Genomic DNA, 21,519 nt, shown 5'->3' on the forward strand with positions numbered 1-21,519 from the left:
TAGGATCATATGCCCTAGTTTGGTTTTTTTTTTGTTTTTGTTTTCTTTTTTTTTGTTGTTGTTTGTTTGTTTGTTTTAATGCAGGGTTTCTACAGTCTCAGTTCTTTCATTTATGAGAAAGTATACATTCTTTTAAAATAATCAGTCATAGTAATATAAAATCTTTTTCCTACTTTGTAATCTCAGTGTTGGAAGATTTAATTGAACAAATAGGCATGAAAAATACTACACCTAGGTTGCCAGCATTTTTAGTTCAGAAGAAGCCATACAACTGCTGAACTCTACTTCCAGTGAAGAAAATAATTCAGTGAAGGTTTTGTTTCTTAAAGAGATGATACTTCAGATACTGCTTACTGAGAAGTGGCTCAAAGAAAAACAATCTTCTATTTCTTTTAAGTGACCTCTACTTGTAAACTAAATATGTCTATAAAAGCCTGTCAGTGACTATTGTTTCACTTCAGATACAATGATAAATGATATTGGAAGTGAGTTTCAGGCTATATGGGAACTCTAAAGCTATGGAGATTTTCACAATTGTACAACCATTAGGTAAAAGTACTTAAGATGTTGACATTGCATCTGAGGTCAAATCTGAACAAGCTCTGTTTTCCTGAATTATATAAAGGAGTCCAATTGGTTTGAATGCTAGCAATTCGTATTGTGCCCTGACATATTGTGCCCTGAGGTCTGGGGGATAGCGAGTTATTAACAATTTATGTTGATCTAAGATAACTCATGAATCATCTTTATCTCCCATTTTTTCTGTCTCTCCTAGTAACTGCATTTTAATTTTTAAATTTGTTCTGCAGAATAAACAAAGGCTCCTTGACAAAGAGATGGCAACACAAGAGTAGCTGGTTGAAATTTAAGTTTAGTACATACATCATGGGTTTAAGTAAACAACTTTATTACTGTGATTTTACATAATCCAAAACAACACATAAATTACTGGAAGAATTCTTGGTTGTTTGAATAACTTTACCTCATAGTACCAGGTGAAAAATTCACCCTAGCTATTGCTAATGGTAGATATTGCTTTGTCATTCTAATAAACGTAATCTAAATGCCATCATATGCATCTACCTTCATCATACTGATCTGTTTTGGCAACTGGCTAAAGTAGACCCCCAGATTAGGCACGCCCTATAAAAAATAGTCCTTTATGAAACTTCCATTCATGTTTGTCAAACCCACTTTATTTAGAAAAGTGTAGTACTAAAATATAACTCCAAGCTTCATGTTATGTTTTTAGTTAAATATAAAACTGTCATAGCAACATCACATTTAAAGTTGTTTTTTTTTCTCTTAGCTCAAACAAAATTTTGCTATTATGGGGTCTAAGAACATCTGCCATCAGCATTAAAGACCTTGCCATCATCTTCCTGCAGGTTAACTTTTTCTTTGGTTTGTTTGTTAAAAAAACTTCGGGAAAACCAACAACCATGTCAATTTGCTTTCAGTCTGAGAAGAACAGGACAACTCATTTGAATGGGTTCTTAACTGCCTGTTAAAACTAAAGGTTCTCTGATTCTGGAAGGAGTGAATACATAATATACATCAGTGGTGTTTACTTTCTTCTCACTGGAGGAAGCCAGGCAAACCAAACAAAGTATAAAATAAAGGGAGATGAATCACTGTGGTGGGCATCACCAGACTCCTACACAACATAAAAAGGCTTATTTACCAGAATTATAGGTAACACATCTGGGGCACCTCTTCAGTTCCTGTTTATTTTGTGTTTCTGAAAAATCAGTCACTTCAAAACTCCTGCTTTTTTAAAGTTAACTTTTAACAGTACTTGAACATATGGTAGAAACTCCTGTGAGAATGAATGCATTACCATGAATAGTTAAATTACAAGTGACAGTGTAAAGACCTAAGTTAGAGGGAAATAGAAAATATATTTAAATACTATGCAAATAATGAGGGTCCAATCAATTCCTTGACTAATACGCTGAGTATTCACACCAATTAGATTCATAAATTATTCATAAATATTTGAAGAATTATTATAATTGAAGAATGTGAGGTTTGGAGGACATCTAGGGATAATGACACCTTACAGAAGACACTGCCCCTAGGGGAGAAAGGGAACAAGTAATAACCAGGCAGTACTGGGAAGAATATTTTGGTTGTCATCTATCATAGAATAGTTTGGGTTGGAATGGACCTTTAAAGGTCATCTTGTCCCCCTGCAATGAGCAGGGACATCTTCAACAAGATCAGGTTTCTCAGAGCCCTGTCCAACCTGGCCTTGAATGTTTCCAGGGATGGAGCATCTACCACCTCTCTGGGAAACCTGTTCCAGGGTTTCACCACCCTCATCATAAAAAATTTCTTCCTTATATCTAATTTAAATCTACCCTCTTTTAGTTCCTGCTAAAAAGTCTGTCCCCATCTTTCTTGTAAGCCCCATTTAAGCATTGGAAGGCTGCAATAAGATCTGCCTGGACCCTTTACTTCTCCAGGCTGAACAAACCCAATTCTCTCAGCCTTTCTTCTAAACCAGTTATCATTCAGATAATGGAAGCCATATAACAGATGTTTTATTTAATGGCTATACATCTGTCCACTAATGTGTACAAATGAAAGAACATATTAAATACACAAAACCAAGCAAACTAACAAAGGATAGCACATGAAAGAGAAAATGTTCAAAAGTCTGAAAGCCTGATATGCATTACAGAGCTTGAATTTCTCCCACCTTCTCTCCTGTTAGTGGGCAAAAAACTGGAAAATCCCAAGTCAAAATAGGTAGAGAGAAACCACCCCCAGAGGGGTGAATCAAAGGAGCTGAATCCCTGCTAGAAGTGCCTCTCTCTCCTTGACTGTAAACAGGTCTAGGATTATCATTCCAATTTAAGTGCCTTGGAAGGGGTGAATCCTTACACCTCAATAGGTCCACATTTATATACCACAGAAGTATTTTAAAGCTCCACCCAGCTCCTAATTATAAATCCTTAATCAGCCCATAATGTTTCCATCAATTAAGTCTTGCCTTGTCTGCAGAGTCTGCTTTAGCAAAGGATATTAGAGCATACCTACTCGAATGACTAGACAAACAAAAGTAAAGGCTTCCTTCATCCCATCATCTAGACCTTCAGATTCTTCCTTGCGTTTAGGAACTACTTAAGAGCTTCTGACTGGAACTAAACATGATGTTCGTAGTGCTAAGAGGGGGCAAAGCAAAAGCAAAAAAAAAAAAGTTATACCTTTCCATTGTGAATCCTTAACTTAGTTGGTGATGCTTATATCTTAGGACTTATTTTTATTGAAGTGATTGGCAAAAATCTTTATATTTGTTTGGATTATCCTTTGGATTATCCTTTGGAGCTGTATTCATTTAATGTATTTTGGGTGTCAAGTTTAAAGTCGCTATCTAGATTCTTTACAGAGTAGCTGTTTTGAAGTAGACATATCCAGAAGGAAGATAAGGGTGCCCCCTATATGGACAGACTTCCTATAGCAATGAATGCTATTTAAAATAATAAAATAGGTGCTTATTTTGTGATCAAATGGATGTTCCTATGTCTTTCCATTGACCTTACAGGAAGCTTGATCCTCCACAGAGCCTTTCTGACCCACTTATTCTAGATGGATATTAATGTCAGTTAACATGATATTGTCCCCATAATCCATTTTGCTAAATAGAAAGAAGAGGGAAGATGTGGGTATTGAATCTGTTTGTCCTTGAAGTTCTTAACCAAATTATAGAGTGATTGGGACTTGAAAATAACCTACATTTTTCCCTTTATTCCAATGCTGAGAAAAATAATAATCTCACATGCTGTTATACAGCCATGCTCATATATTACTTTAGAAACTAGGTATTTTGGGGAGAGAAGGGAAAAATGTATGCAAAAATTTTCTAATGTTAAATCTAAGATTAAACAACAATGTTTTCATCTATCTTGTTTATGTGTTGTGTCTATTGGCTGGGGCATGTGAGTGATTGTGTGTTTGATTGTCAATGATTATTCCTTTTAAGACTAGAGGAACTGCTGGCTGTTCATGACAAGCAAAGAAATTTGTCTAATACTCTGTAATGTACCATAAAGGACTGAAAAAGGGAAAGTGCCCAGAATCAACTTTAAATGAATTTTTTTTTTTTTCCCCCAGGAATTTAATGTACGTAAAATGTTCTTTTAGCTTGATTCTTTTCTTTCTTTTTTTTTTTTTTTTTTCTTTCCAGGTACGGTCCTCATTTCTGTAACGTAATAAGAGCAGAGCACTATGGGATAGTCTGAACTGAAGAATTACTACATAATATTGTTTAAATGAGAAAGTCGTATTATATGACCTTGTCTTTCAAACTATTCTGAGAATAGGAGCCAAGGTCTGTTTCAAACAAAAGAATCAGAATGCCAAAGAGACATAGGATACACTGCTTTTTGTTCCTTGTAACAACAGTTTTATTTTTAAATGAGAAAGTAATCTAGTGATCAGAAAGACAGATGTAAAAGAAAGCAGTTCAAACATACTGCAGCTGTGTATTACCCAAGAGAAGCCATCAGCAAGCACTGCATTGTAGCTGGCACAGATATAATTCCAGTGGATAGAGGCTAATTGAGAGAAGTGTTACACTGTGCATGTGGAAAGGGTAGATTGATCCCATCAGGTGAAACAGCAAGTGCTAAATCAGAACATTTATGATACATCAAGGAAACTTCTTAGGTGTCAGCTGCATTGCTCTGGCAGCTAAACAGGGAGGGACAGATCCAGAAAGGAAGGAAAATCATAGCATAGCCAAGGCCATGAAATGTCAAATAAATTCAAACATCTGGGCAATAATAATATAAATATATATATATTTCCCATCTTAAAAAGCAGAAAAAGTACCTTTAAAGGATCATATCTCTGGGTGGAAAGCTGGCATCTATCTGTACAGCAAAGTAATCTAAAAGTCTAAAGTAAAGTATAGGGCTTTGTAATGTTATGGATTGCCGAAGAAGTTAGTTATACTCACCTTGCCTAAGTAGCCTCATTTGTAATTAATTTAGTCTCCTATTAAAAAAAGACACGGCATACTTGCACACCCCAAAGCTGGCCGAGTATGTTACAGTGAGAGATGCTCCAGTGCTGAGACCGTCAGCATCTTTGATCTAAGCAGAATTTTTCAGGTGGCATAGAATAACCTGCATCTGCATGTATGTTTTCTTTTTCATTTAAACAGGACTGTTTTTCAAAATCCTTGCATACCTCTACTGAACCTTTGTAGTTAAGAAAATGAGAAGTTGAACATCTAATGGCTGATTGAGTGAAACATGTCTGTACATTCAACACAGTGGCAGGTATCTGCTTAGAAGAGGTGAGAGAGAAGAAACAGAAATGAAGGTTCAAAACAACCACTATTACAAGCATTTCAGGAAAGAGATCCCATCCGTCTGTGTGGAAACAGACACACAAACACTTGTCTGCAAAAGAGGTCTCAGCCTCTGGAGTCCATGTGGTCAGAGACATCTGGATCCTTCAATCTAAGGGACAAAAGTAAGGCTTTGTTTGTGATTGTGCAACATGAATAGGACAAAATCTGTGAAGTAGAGCTTTGGATGCCCCTCTTAAGTGGGTAAATGGATTTTGTTGCTCTAAGCATTGGGCTGTTGGATAAAAGAGACACCTGCCTATATGGGAGGTCAGAACCATTAACCAAGTTTTGGAAATGCTACTAAAACAAGCATGAGAGATGAGCTAAACATGGGAAAACATAATTTTTGAATATTCCTGATATATACAAAGAACAATTCACCTTTGTTATGCCACTGGTAGCTTTGAAGGGGGTGAGTAGTACATGTTCAGTACCCAGGATACCTTTACTACTAAAAGCTTAGATATCTAAGGAATTTAGGTCCCTCCAGAGTTAGCTGTCAGCACATAAAGTGCATTATGGGAGTCTGTATTTTAAATGCAAGTGTCTGAGGTGACATCTAGATATTTAAGCCCTTATGAGGAGCTAGTTCCTTGTAATTTGTCTGAGTTATAATACTTAGTAGTTGCGCATGGAAATTACTAAATATTTTCAATCCAAATGGTCAGGTAAGGCATCTAAATCCCTAAACAGAGAGCTGAATAGGCAGCCTTAATGACTGGCACTTAGCTCCCAGTTAATCAGGTTCCCATCATGCAGTAGCACCAATTAGTCATTAAGGCACTGCTGTTAAAGAAGCTTCATTTAAATAATAACATCACCAGATGATTATGATTAAAAATTTTATCAAATTAATATGATGAAAGAAAAAATCACAAATTTTATTCATCAAGGTGAAAGCTCTGATCTTGCACTTTGACTTTTCTGGATTTTAAATCAGAAACCAGAATGATATAAAACCAACATGATATATTTGAAATGGATTTAAAACTCCATGTCTCAGAATGTCATTCTGAATTGAGAACCATCTACTCTTCTTATTTTACAGGAGCGGCATGAGGATCTATTCTTGGTTGTACAGTATTTAAATTTTGCCAATAACATGGAAGAGATAAAATCATTACTGATATAATTTGCTGTTGACAAAGATAAAGGTAAATATAGGTAAATAAAGGTAAATATAATGAATAATACAGGTCACTGATGTAGAAAGCTGTGCCATCTTGTAAATTGGGCACAATCCATATGTTTCTGTCTCAGTAAGTGTAAGATAATACATCTGGGAGCAAAGAATGTAGACTGAACTTCCAATATCAAACCCAGGAAAAAATGAGTCTAAGAGAGATCATAATGGAGAGTCAGCTGAATGTGAGCTTCCAGAATAACACTATGGTTTACAGTGATTACATACAGACAGCTAACCACTGAGTAGTAGTAGGAAACATCTCATACCACTACCAGTGAGTATGTCTGCTGCTGCTGAGATGGGATGTGTGTCCAGCTCTGGTGCATGCTTTTTATAAAAAGAATATTGGTAAATGGGATGTGTTCCAGAGAAACAAGAAAACAATTAAAAATAGAAGTTAAAAGAATATTAAAGTGTAGGATATTCAAGCATGAGGCTGGTCATAGGTCAGCTTTTCTTACACTCTCTTCCTCAGGCAACTTTCTTCTTACAGTAATCTTTGAATTACAGCAACTTCATTTAAGTCTTTCTTTCTCTTACAACTAGGCTCTTCACTTTTTTTTCCCCCAGATTTATTTCAGTAGCCCTCTAGCTGCTTTCCTGGATTATTAATTATTCAAGCAAAGCCTTTGTGGTGGTCAGGTAAGAAAAGCCCTTTCCCAGTAGTGAGACCTCAGTTCTAATCCTTAGTCCCGTACTGACTGTCATAGTCAGAGGGCACATTTTGCTAACATACTTACCTAAAGGTAGAGTGACCTACAAGACTATCCATTGGAGTCCAGTATGAAACATAGATATAAAATTAAAACAGTTATGCCCTAAAAGATCAAAAGACATGTTTCAGAGCACTGGATTTACCTAGTGTGTTTTACTTACGGATCATCAGTATAATTATTTTTTTCTGGAAATTTTTCAGTTCCTAGTGTTTTCAAAAATGTGAGTTAGAATACCTTTCCCTTGCAAAATAAAACAGGTAAGGTCAGAAAGCAGATCCAAAATATCTCCATTGACTTCACAGGGAACATGAATCTCATCTCACTTGTGTATTTTGAAACTACATCATAAGCCCCCAGAAAGCTCACTGTAACACAGTGGATCTGGTCTGATGGTGTGTGTGTGTGAGGAAAGCCATAAATAATTAACAGATTTAAAAAATACCAACTTTTTATTTAATACATTTGTCAGAGATATTCAAGTATCTGAATACTGGCAGAAATGTGAAGTCACACAGGGTCAGATAAAATGTAGGAAATTCTTAAGAAAGTATCTGCAGCAAATTATTCTGCATAGCCTGAGTTTCATCTGTTATCCCAAGAGTGTACCTCTGGAAAGAAAAAAATAGGTTGAGGCTACTACAATTATAAATATAAATAAAAATGATAATTCCCATTTAACATGATCAACATTTTCTCAGCCAGACTTGGTCTTTTTCTTCCTTTTTAGTCTATCAAAACCCTGCATCAAAACTCCTTTCTAATACCCACATAAGAAAACTGAGAATAATTATATGAAAATCAGTACCACCTGTGGTGGTATATAATACTGCACCTGGGGACCTGTAAAAGCATCCACCTGAGACAAGACAGAGAACAGCAGCTGAGGATGTGTTCTACCCTTACACAAGGTGAGGCTTCAGGTGTAAGAAGACAACTGGGAGCTCTGCATGCAGCAGTTTGCTTACCCTGTACCAAGTACCCGATGCTAGTCCTTTCACTTTTCAGCTTTAAATTAGAGTTGTTTGCCGACTCATTAGGCTTGGATCATTGCTTTCTGTATATTAACTTGTCATTGTTATTTTATTCAATTTTAATCCAGGACTTCATCCAGTTATCCTTTATACACTTATTGTTTTTATTGTAGCAATTGCAGGACTGCTCCAATACATAAGAAAAATCAATCTACCCTAAACTTTTTCTAAAACACAGTCTCACTATTTCCTAACAGGGAGATTTTCTTTTTTCCAGATCCCATGCATGTGTTCTGATTCCATCTTCTTGAACATCATTTCAAGTTGGTTTGTTTATCTTCTGTTAGAGCAGCAGCTGGTAAAATTTGGAAAAGAGGTCTGTAATTAAGGAGAGAAGCAGAGAAAAAGATTCTAAATAGAAAATGACCACATCCCTCCTTCAGCAGTTTTGTGATGAGAAAATTAGGACTTTGAAAGAGAAAAAAACCTGGATTGGTCCCAATTTTGGTACACAAACCTACCTACCAAGATATTTAAGCAGTGAATAGAGCATCTTGTTACACTCGGCTTTTTCAAATGCTCAAGTAAAGCCATTGTGTCTGAAAAACAAATCTTGTTCTGCTTACGCATCCAGGATGCCACTTTTTGAGTTTTCAAAACAAACCTATGGTAACAGAATGCCTCCAGATGGCAAAAATGTCTAATTCTGTCTCACAAATAAATTACAGTACTTTAACCATGTTTGTTGCTAAAAGGGATTGTTCCTCTTCTGGAACTGCAGGCTGGAAAGAGCTTTACTTTCTGTAACTGTGGATGAAATTCTGGACTTAAACTCGGTAGACTCTTGTCATTGATTTGAGTGGAGTGAGAACTTGACAAGTCATATTGTAAAAGAAGGAGTATATATGTGTATATGCTGAATATGAATATATAAGAATATATACTGGAAAGGACTCAGCTTCCTTTTACGAGGGAAATAAAATGTACAGTAAAATCAATTAACCTGAAACTGAACAGAGCTGCTGTGACTCACAGTTGAAAACATGAATATTGTTTGGATTTCTCAAAGGTAGCAGGCACACATAAACATTTCTTCAAGTGTCTTAAAATATAAACATGGAAAAAGCATAGTCTTTGTGACTATTGAAAAACTAAGTCTGCATGTATAGGACGAACTGGCTTTGCTATGGGATCTGTAGTTGTGAAAATGTGTAGGTAGGAATGAATTGCCTATTTCTCCCATAAAAAGTTATCTTGAAAGTGGAGACTGAGGGAATGACCATTTTTCAGAAGAAGGGAGAGGCAAGTTTGTTTTGTAAAAGATCAGAGCAAATTGCGTTTTCATAGCTGTATACACTGTACAGAGTGGGATTTGCAGCACCAAGCATGTTGAGAAGGGAAATGACAAATATATGCAGTAGGAAATACGAAAAAAAAAAAAATGGCTGTAGCTCTCTCTCACCTTCCCCGGACTTGAGTATCTATCTTTCCTAGTGTTAGGGCAGTAGACGTGGAAGTAGCTGACCTAAGGCTTGAGCTTTTATTAGCAAGCCTATGTCTAACCCAGGCTTTTCACTTCCAAGAAAAGTGCCCCAAACACTAGACCTTCGCACACACTTTATACGTTCTTGCAGAAAATACACCATTCCTTAGAAAAGTCATTTGTGGAGCCAGTGAGGGGGTCCAAGAGAGATAAAGTATTATTCTAATGATGAGGAAAATATTCCTACAGGAGAGGCAGAAGGAAATGTGAACTTTTATATTGCATTGCAAGGCATTTTGTGTATTTTAATTCCTATCATTCATGTCTCAATATGTGTCTGTCTGGTACTAAAGGAAATATGGGCATTGGGCCCTTTCAGTGATTCATCCCTATAAATTCAGCAGTCACCTGGATACTGCACTTCTTGCCTAGTTCCTTACAATGTTTTTAAGTGTTGTTATTACAGCTGTGCATTATACCCCAACCTCACATATCAAAATAAATGAGAAAAGGAAAAGGCAAATTGCACTTATTTGTGAGAAATATTTGGACTTATTTGGAGAGAAATGCTTTTCGTTAGGGAAGCAGAATGTACCACCTGGTGTATGAAGGGTGGTTACAAATAGCAATACATACACATACTCAAACCTCCCCACATACAGAGTCTCACTTCACCCACACACTCTGGCTGCTCACTAAGTAATTGTATTTCATTAAATTCAGCTTCAACTGCTTGACTAAATCCTGATGTTCTTCCACAGAACAAACTCCTCTTTATCTGATAGTAATTCAGCTTTTCTAAGACTGCCAGAATCTGTGTTTGTTTATTTATCATTTAATATACAATGGAAATAACACAACTTCTGTAAATGCAGAAAAAGACAGCAACTGGCTGGAAGGGTAATTTTCAAAGCTCTTGTTTAGTACTATTGTGTAAATTTAGAATTTATTGTGAGATTATTTAGGTCTGTGAGCCCTTTAGCAGTTAAATATGGCAGTGATGATTGCCTACTAAATGTGCCAACAAATTCTGTTTTGAACATCAGACAAGGTTTCCAGAACAGATCTTTCCTAATGAATGAATCGTGAATGAAACACAGCCAGATCCACAAGCCGATTTAGGTGTGATAGCATGCCATGTTACCACACAACACATTTACATGTCAAGCACCTAAAGAAATTCATTAACTGAAACTAGGTATTTAAGTTCTTGAGATAATTTCTAGTGTGTCTCAGCGATTGACAGCAGCCAATAGGCTAAGCAAGATGTCATCTCAACCAGCCTGTAGGAAAAAATGTTGCAACACTGTAGCAACAGAAATGCAGCAAAGTTCAGCCTGATGCATTGCAGGAAAAGGTAATTTAATTTTAAAACAAAACATATTTCATTCATTCACACTCACGCCATCTTGTCCACATACTCAAAACCACTAAAGCCTATGTGTCAAGTACTCCATCTTGGATCCAAGGCATTTGTATTCAGGTGGCCTGAGCAGGACTCCTTGTGATGACATAGAAGGCAAAGGGTCCATGACTCCTGGCATTGTCTTGTTGTGGTTTTGGATAGCCTTTTTGTCTTCTAGGAGCAGACAGTCTTTCCATTCTTTCACATCTGTGCGGGTAATAAGAATTTACCCATCATCCTTTTTCTTTTCAGTCTGGTTGTCCTAAGCAGTTGCAAGTAAATATACTAGAATCCTCTTAATCTGGGGTAAACTGGAATATGACATTTTAACAACCATTTTCTGACTGATGTTTGTTCCTCTTAGTGACTCTTACGTTCCTGTTCAGAGATATTAGTGTGTGCATATTGTGTGGATACATATGTCAGTGTATTATTATTAGTGAATATCAAGCTGGACTAGTTGATAAGTAGGGTAAGTGGCCTAGGAAAGATGTATTGAAATGGACAGAAGTGGAGACTGGACACTGAGAGACCAATGAATCTGCCAGCTCGTTACTGGAGTGACCAGGAGGACCAAGCCAACCACTGGGCTGATCATGGGGTCTAGGGTTCAGGCAAGGGACCTGTTTGCATATGTGTGTGTCAATGTATGAGGCAACAAGAGGTGAGAGGATCTCAGGACAAGTTATCAGATAGACTGAGTGTCTAAGCCAGTTACTGGGTGCATCCACAGTGAGTGTGTGTGTGTAGATCCGTACCAGCAGCTGGAGTGGGGCTGCAGGCCTTGGGGCTTCTATGTCCAGATGCTAACCACTAGGGAGAATGGGATCCAGGGGCCAGTTCCAGTGCAGACTGAGTGTCTAGGCCAGTTACTGGAGGGATCCATATCATACACATGTGAACATTTTCAATAAGAGGTTTTTATTCTGATGGACTGGAGAGGGGAACTAGAGGAGGCCAGTGGTGCTGCCTGAGTGCTGTGTTTTCTGCCTGTGCTAGCTAGTGTGGCTAGCCATGTGGATATGCATATTGTATACGTGTGTTTGTCTGTGTATCCATTGGGACTACATGCTTGGCCTCGTAGGAATCCACCTACTGTGGAAAGAATGGTATATATGTTGCAAAGTTTTATAAGTCAGAAAAATGCCACAAACTTAGCTAGTTCAGAGACATATCTAGTTTTTTATCAGTGTTTGAAGAATATGCATAACTGATCAATGACAATAGTATTTGTATAAACATTTCTGTCCTGGCCATATGCTAAGAAAGTTTATTTTTAAACAGTCTAGACTGAAAATGTGAGAAAACATAATAAGAATGATATTAAGATGGTAAAAAAAGTCTGCAAAGTCTCACCATATACATTATCTTCCAAATGAAATCTGACATATATTGTCTGTGTGGACAGTATCCAAAATTACAGTTAATGAACAAAACCACTGTCAACTAAAATTTAAAATCAGGCAAGGACAATTTTTTAGATTAAAAAGTAATTTTGAACTCTACACAATTCATCATGTTGTGAGAAATACTTTCTATACTTTATAGGACAACATCCAAACTGTGCTATATCAAAGAGAGTGTGTAGCCTTTTACATAGCATGTAAGAGATTGTAATTTCTTTCTTTCTGCAAAGTGCATCCTGGTTGACACTGGTTCCTGTAAAAGAGGCAAATGAAGCTCACTGGACCAGTGAAAAAATACTACTTCAAGAGTAGATCTCCTAATATGAGTACAGATGGATGAGAATGTATCAAAAATCAAATTTAAAGCATATTTAGATTATTTTGAAAAGACAAATTTTTTCAGTTAAACTTGAAGTTTAAAACATAAAATTGCCATGTAACAATGAATGGCTTGGAAACAGTTATAACTGAAAAACTAAACAGTGAAGACTACAATTCAAAGTTATGAAAAAACATTTTCTTGATTTCAATCACTGACAAAGGAAAAATATCTGGAATTTAATAACTGGACTGTTATTTTAAAAAAAAGAAAAGATTTTTTTAAACCAGGAGTAAAATTTTAGTCCTGTAACAATAAATGCCAGATACAACATACCACAGATCTCAGTAAACACAAGCCTACATACTTTTACGATACTGTGTTTGTAAGCTGTTATGCACTAGTTCACAGCCTTAATAGATGTGGTTTTGTTACTTTGCCTTTTACTATTTTCTCTAGCAAATCATATGTAACACTAGGAAAATATATTTAGTTGTAATTTTTGTTACATTTTAAAAATTGGGAAGTGTATGACTATTTTTATATGTGTGTGTGTATTGATAGATCTTTTGGTGTGCTCTAAAAACCTGTTGTCAAAAGGAAAACATCAATATTTTATCTCATCATATTTGGGAGTGATGTCTTATATTATTGTAACTCCTTAACAGATTTTGCAAATTAGTCTATTTTACAACAGGATATGAACATTTCCTGCTTTCCTCTTTCATTAATGACAGATAATTACTGCAGGAAAAAAACCCACAATAATCATGCTAATCAGCAAGATGGATTTTCATACACCAGACTACAAACTTTGCTATCCTTCATGATGTGAGCATGTAATAAAAATTCCTAGGCCACTCAGTGAAAAAGAACAATAATATCTCTCCCAGAGGTATTTTTCTGGTTGTTCTTATAAGAACAAAAGAACAGCTGTACGGGTACAGAGCAGTCCCTCTAGCCATTGCATATGATTCAGAAAAAGTACAAGAAGAAGGTAACAGTATAACAATATTTCTTTGGTAAATCCTCCAAACCTTTAGTAATCAGCAGCACAGGGAATTCTTCAAGCAAAGTAATATCTTCTTGTTTAATATCTCTTGATGGACTTTTTTTCTGTGACTTTTCTTTTTCATTCTAAGAAGACTTCCTTGGAATTCAAGTGTCTTAATAATGAACAGCAGAACAGATTTATTGAAACAAATTTGGGAAAAAAAAGCATCACAGGAGTAGAGGAAGAGAGCAAGTCACTCTAGACAATCAAATTGGACCTCTGTGTGGAGCAAGATTAATGAAAGTCTTGTGTCTGGCACTAAAGTTGGCTGGCAGAACACAGTCCACAGTTTATTATTACATAGTATTAAACTCTCTTACCATTCAAAACAGGCGGTATGAAATTACCCTTGAGGAATGGATTCTGGCTTATGAAAATCCATGATTAAAATCTTAATGTTATTTGGAAGAGTGTTTTGGCTCAGACCAATCTTGTGCTAAGGACAATACTGGAAATTTAAAAATTATACCAACAGTTTAACAACTGATGAAGCTTCAGTGCCCAAATGTCTTCCCTGGCAATATCTAATTAACTACTAAAGGTAAAACCTGTGTGTTTCTGCTGGTGTTTTAAGTTCTGCAGGGGTGTGTTGGACTAGAATTAAACGATCTTTTTAGCATGTCAGTTGCTATTAGTAAAATTTTGTAATCTTGAGAGGGTAGTCTCAAAATATAGTAGGAAATTTCTTTAATTTAGGAAAAGTTTTGCTGTCTCTATTAGAAGTCATTTGCGCATACTGAAGAGATGATAGAATAGAACCAAGCCTTAAGTAAAAAATTATTGCCCATTAGGATACATAGAATGACATGGGAGAAAATTGTTCAGCCATTCAAATATAGTTACATCTATTTTCATGAGCTTCTGCAGAGATGTCAGAGGGGTATTGTTATGAGTGGTACTGAAGGAGGTTGATCCATCCTTGTAAAAAAAGCCATGCTGATCTTTCTCTCTTGTCCAAAGGAGATCATTAACTACAATAATAATCTGAATTCTTAGGTTAGCTATTCTTCTCCATTTGCTCTTCTCATGTAGAAGACAAGAATATAGATCCTGATTTCTGCTGAACACAGATGTTCCCAATTCATCATTAATGAAATATTTAGGAAACACAATGCAATCAAGACACATTCATTGTTCTGAAATAGGCAATGAGGCCTTCCAGCTGATGAGCTTAGTGTAAACTTCCTGACTAATTAGGTCATATAGATTAAAAACTGAAACCTTACTTCAATGTCTTCAGACTGCAGCCCATTACAGAATTACATCTTATAAAGGAAATAATATTAATTAACTAGTTTCAGGAAATTTTCTATGCTACAAAACTGTTTCTTTCTAACAGCCTGTTAAAATGACTATGTAGTTATGTCCAGGGTTGCCAGGACACTGCAGCTGATAATCATGTTTCTTTATATTACAGCACTGCTAACTTTGATATCTAGTAGATGGTATATAAATATAAAGGACAGACAATCCTACCTCCTGTTTCTTAGGAAGTTCAGTGAATTCTGGGCCTGGATGGATCCTAATGCTGACCCTTGCAAGATCAAGCCTGTATGAAGCCTATTCTTGAAGCCAATGAAGCTTCAAATCAACATATGGATTTTTTGAGGTGAATCCCCATGAATGATTGGTACATAATATGGAGTATAACTTTGAATGTACAGTTGCAAATAACCCTATACTGAAAACTACCTTTCAGTCACTTGCTGACTGATTACAGTTCATCAAATCCTAATACATTTAATAATATAAGAATGAGAAATCAGTGGAAGCCTTTTTGGCATATTCTAGTTTTGTTAAGGTATGCCAATAAGCAGAAAAATAATTGTTACAGAAGCTCTCAAATAAACAAACAACCAAAAATTGAAAAATTATTATCAGCACAGTTAACTAGCCATCCCCAAGCACCCAACAGCAGGTTTGAATGCCCATGAGAGGAGAACAAAACACCACTTCCTAGGGTTTAACAACAACCAAGACCACTCTATCACAGAACAAAACACCACTTCCTAGGGTTTAACGACAATTCAAAACTCTCTATCACAGAACACCTAGGGTTTTTCAACAACCCAATATGCTCTATCATTTCCAAGGGTTTAGAGCATTTTGGGATGTCATTATCACTCACCTAGCAAGAAGACTCTCAACCTCAAGGAATTTCTCAGAGCAGCATCCAGACCCTAGTAACTTTGAGGAGTGTCCCAACCCAAGAGAACAGTCCTCAACCACAGCATGCAGCTCCAGAGGGGTCTAGCTTAAAATGGCTCGGCCAAGGGATTTCATTTATACCCAGCCATATCTGGTCTGTGGTCAGTAGCGGCTCCCATTGGCCAAAGGCCCTAACTACCGTGAAGCCCTGAGAACAAGGGCATGGAAAAAGGAGATCAATAGCTGCTACACTTCAGCAGCCAAGAAGCACTATTTTCTTTGGGTGGCTGCACCTGCCACAATGATCTATGATTTTGAATCAGTAACTCTCATTATTCATTGCCTATTTCTAGTCCCTATATGACTTCTCTTTTTCCTTAAAAATATCCTAATTTATAAAAGTCTAAACCCCTTCAATATTAGAAAAACTTGTTGTTGATGTAAGAATAGATGCATTTGAGGACTAGTATCTATTGGCTTTTGCAGACAATTTAATTAATGATGTCATGCATCTTGTAACTAGTCTAGCTTTCTGCGACTGGCATCTGTACTACTTGCAACTGAATGCAAGATAGTTGCAATTAGTGTTGGGCCTTCATTTCACCCACATTACACTTAAAAGCATTGTAAATTGTGTTAAGGTTAGGCCCTGGCCTAAGGTTAGGCTAACCAAAAAGAGGATGAAACTACTGGGCATGATGTGACTTGCTGAACAAACATGACCAATAACAGCACAGCAAGACCATTTAATTGCTGATGCTAGTCAAGGTGACCTAGCCAGGTTCTCCTCTTTGAATAACCATTGCTAAGTCATGGCCTCAGGAAAGTAATATAATGACCTACTAAGGAGCCCATAAAACATGGAGGATCCTAAACTGCCAAGAGGTAAACTGTTTCCAGTCTATTTGCAACATTTAACTTGTGCAAAAGTATCAGAATGGGAGAATCTGCCCCAGGAAGAGGCTCTCATTCCAAATGCAGCCCTATGACCACATCTGTCAGTTAGGTCCTGCTTACAGTTTTGCTTTATTTTATTATCATCTTCAAACAGCCTGTTACTTGTCAGTCTTTTCTCTGCTAAAATGCAGGATGTTTCATGCTGTTCATAAACTCATGTTGTAACAGCAATTATAGCTGAAGAGATGACACCTAAGGTGTTTGACCTTATCTAGACTTATTTTATTGACTAATACATTAATACTTCATGATGATCCTAGTTAGTGATTACATAAGGAAGATTATACCTGGCACTTCCATTCTGTGGCCCATTTGTAAGGTACTATTTCTGCATGTTTGTCATGCTATAGAAGAGTTCATCTATTGATTCTTGTCTCGGAGACTTTTACAATCATTTTCTGTAAGAGCTCAGTAGTTCATACTGTGTGGAGACATGGTTTCTGTGTTCAAGGAAATCATAAAAAAGTATTATCATTACATTTTGACTTATTGATTGTTTTTACAAAATTATAGTTTCCTCTTTCAGACACTTATAGAGAAAGCATTATGTCTGCATCTGAAAGCCATCTACCTACTTTATAATACATGCTATCTCTATTTTATAAGGGCTATGTTCTGGAAAATACCAAATACTTTGGCTCTGATCCTGAAGAGCACTTACATTCATGAGATATCGCACTGAAATCAAAAGGATGTCTCAAACATACAGTGATAAGGACATGTTTAGGTGGCTGGTCTATGAAATTTGTGGAATTAAAATACACAGGAATATTATCAGAAATGGAGATGGATTTAAACCAAACTGCCCTGATACAGAACAAAATATTTTTTTTGTATTTCAAAAAATTATTTTACTTTTTAAAAAATCAAGTGCTTGAGGATTGCATCCATGGCTTTAAAGCTTGATCTACCACAATGATAAAATCCAGCCAGAAAGCTTAAGTACTTAGACAAAATTCTTCAAGATCTATGGTATGTATGTTGAAGAGTTTGGCCTAAACTTGTCTTTAACTACTTTACATAAGAACTAGGTCATGCATCAGAGTGTACTCCTATGGTCTCAAAGAGGCTCAGGCAATTAACGCTTAATACCAACTGTTTGGAATAATTTTATCTGTTCTGTGCTGCTCAGTGATCTAGATATCTCTGCCTATGCTTGCTATACGTTATGCAATACCAGTCTGTTTGCTCCCTTGACAGCTTTAACATGAACTTTTTCATAACAAAATCATCTTTTTTCCCTCTTTCCAGTAGTTAACTTGAAAATAACTTATTTTATTCTTCACAGGCTGTTTACAGAGTTTTCCATCAGCAGATATTAACTCAGATAGGAACACCAACTCCAGTGCATTTACTCATGTGACGAATTAACAATCAGTGTAAGGACATCAATACCTTCTCCATAATTTGCCTGTAGCTAATTCAGTGTAACTATTGCCACTACAAAATAAACAATTTACTTACTGAAAAATTCTCAAGTACAATCTAGCTGTATTATATTTATTAGCCTTTAATCTCAAGAGACTAGCAGTGATATGTCAAGTCCTGTACAAACAGATATGTATGACCGAGAATATGTAGATATAGCTTTGGTTGCTGTGCAAGCTTTTGCTGTTCACCTCTACCAGAATTATCTCTCAAAGTTTTGATCACTATCAAGTTTATACTATTAGAGATGAGAGATAAGTAGTATGTGAGATGAATGACCTTGCCACATGTCACGTCCCAAATTTATCCAGTTTATCTTCTAAAGCAGTGTATAAAATTTAGTCTAGCATTCTTCAGTTCTTCTTTAAGAGAAAATACAGAATTCATATGTTTTTAACAAGCAAGGTCTGCCTCTGCTCATTCAAACCCTTGGTGTTTTATGTAGTTTTATGTGCAGTTCTTTCTACGTGGCCTAAATGCTGGCATGCTGGCAACTACCCCCCATGTGTTTGTATGTTTATATGAACATGGGGTTCATATAAAGCTAATTTCTCTCAATCTATTTGCATGTTTAGGCATTCAAATCTGTAAACTATGCACTCAAGGGTCAGTGAAATGAAAGGCAGTGCTGACTGAAGTTTGCAGACCAGTGGAGAGGCAGGTGAGGCACCTGAAAAACTCAGCTAAGACTGGAAATTTTTATTCCATGTCTTGAAAAGTGGTAACAATATGTAAGTGGGAGGTATAATAAAAACTGAAGCACAGTTAGAAATGCACCCAACAAAAGTTATTTGATCAGTTTAGCTTATTTGGGAGAAATGTGTATCATGTACTGGTTATGAACAACATAAAACTTTTACTGCTGATATAAGAATTGTGGAAAATGTAGGGCTACTTCACTATTAGTACCTCTCTACTTCTTCCTTCAGAGAAATGCAGTAAAAAGAATGAAGGGGCTGGAAAGACAGATTTATTAGAGAAGAATAAAAGACTTATGTATGCATAGCTTGATCAAATAATGATTAAGGGAATGCCACTAACACTAGAAAATGCTGCTTAGCAAACAGTTCTGTAATGACAGAGAGTGGGACTAGATGTATTGTTATTTATTAATTGTGTTGCAGTTGTGCCTAGTGGGCCCTGTTATGTTAGCTACTACACAAACACCCAGTAGGAGACAGTGCCTAAAGAGCTCACAGTGGGAACAAGGAGGAGAAGAAAATACCTTGCACCAGGGTTATGCAACATGGGAGTAACTGAGCTAGCAATGGAAGTCCAGAGCCCTATTCAAGACTGCTGAATTTAACAGTTTCACTGGTAATTCCTCTGAAACTTGTCTTTGCTTCTAATCTGATGGGTATAACAAGAGCATTATTTCAGAAATACGGTCTGGTTTTCAGTGTGTTGAGATCTGTAACTTTCAAGAATCCTGTAACACTCCTATACAAAAGGTAGAATTAACCACCCAACTAACAGGATACAAACAGTATAAGAAAATGAGTGTGCCCATTATCCATGCTAATCAGTTCCACAAGTGAGTATGGAGAGATCCAGTTATGTATTGTTATAGCTTTTCATGACAAAATATTTTAGATGTGAAAATAATATTTTTATTATCAGCACTCCAGCCCTTTCCACAATGAGACTCAACTCTGTTTTCTCTACTTCTCATATACTTGCATATAATGAAATGTAAGCTTTTTTTGACCATCTTCTGATTATTGTGATTCACATAAAGCTAAGCTTGTTATGTTCATCACAGATTCTCTCACTGAAGCCAGCCCCATTTGGACTCTATGCTGGCTCATCGCCGTGGTGAAACGTGACTTTCAATGCAGCCAACAAAACTCTCTTGCAGCCCCTGTGCTGGTCAGAAGCCATCAGCTGCGGAAGAAAGGTCAAGTCTGGAGCACTGTCGAGACGGACACAAAGCCAACATGGACTTACTGTGCAAAGAGGGGGAGCAGCCCTCACTGTCCACTGCTGCAGGCACTGCTCATCCCTGTGGCACAATGTCTCGGGTGTTCCAGAAGATCAGAACCAAAAATGAACCGTCAGACAATTAGATATTTGCCTGGGGGTTAATAGGAGTTACACAGGAGTAAACACATTATCTAAACCAAGACTTTTCATGCATGTTATCTGTTTGCAACCAATCCAACCCAGACAGGCTTAGTTTAAGCTTTTTATCCTTACAATTAGGCTTTATTGTCCCACAAGGTCTATGTCATAACCTCTCCTAAAGAAGTAATGGATGGCTTGCCTGCTGCTAATCTGAAAATAATGTTTTTATAGTACAGAAAATTCAGAAGTAATTTCTGTTCAGAGCAGAAAGAATACTTTAATTTCTCTGCAAGACAGATGTTTAGAGAGCCTTGGAGTAAACACCAGTACCATCTGGATGACATGTCACCCTACCCAGATGGAAAATTGCTACTTAATACTGGCTATGGGCAGAGTTGTGTAAAAATAACATAAAATTTCAAATTAAACAATGTTGGAAAATCCACTTAAACTACCAGTAGCTACTTCATCATTTCCAGGAGTCTGAAGAAAAAAATCTGTATGAAAATTAGCAGAGCCGGCTATAATAACAGTATATGACTCTATATTCAGAAGTTATCAAATTCAGGAGGAACATTTTCTTTCAGCTAAGAGATTTTTAAATGTACTAAGTGAAAACACTGCTGAAGAAAGCTGCAGATTGTATCTTTTCTTCTGGCAGGTGTCCTGATTGTTGCCCCTCATTTTTCTTATAAGAATGGGAACAATATTGCATAAGAACAATATGTCGATAAGAAAATCTATTATTTCTTGGAAGATAAGATTTTGAGGTTAGCTCAGATCTAGATTTAAGATTCTACTGAGAGAGCTGTGTATGTACTTCGCAGGAGCTTTAGAAGATGGAACATGTAAGTTCCTTAAGTTTAGAAACTGTGTTTGAAGGCCCACAGAGGAAGAATAAATATTTTTCTACTGACCCTGTTGACACAGTCAACACCTACAGTGGACACTGAAATATTTTTCTAGCTATTCCCAAAAGTAACACCCAGAGAAACAGAGTTTCTAGGAATGGCAGTC

This window comes from Strix aluco, chromosome 1 (assembly GCF_031877795.1).
Source record: "Strix aluco isolate bStrAlu1 chromosome 1, bStrAlu1.hap1, whole genome shotgun sequence".
Classification (NCBI taxonomy): domain Eukaryota; kingdom Metazoa; phylum Chordata; class Aves; order Strigiformes; family Strigidae; genus Strix; species Strix aluco.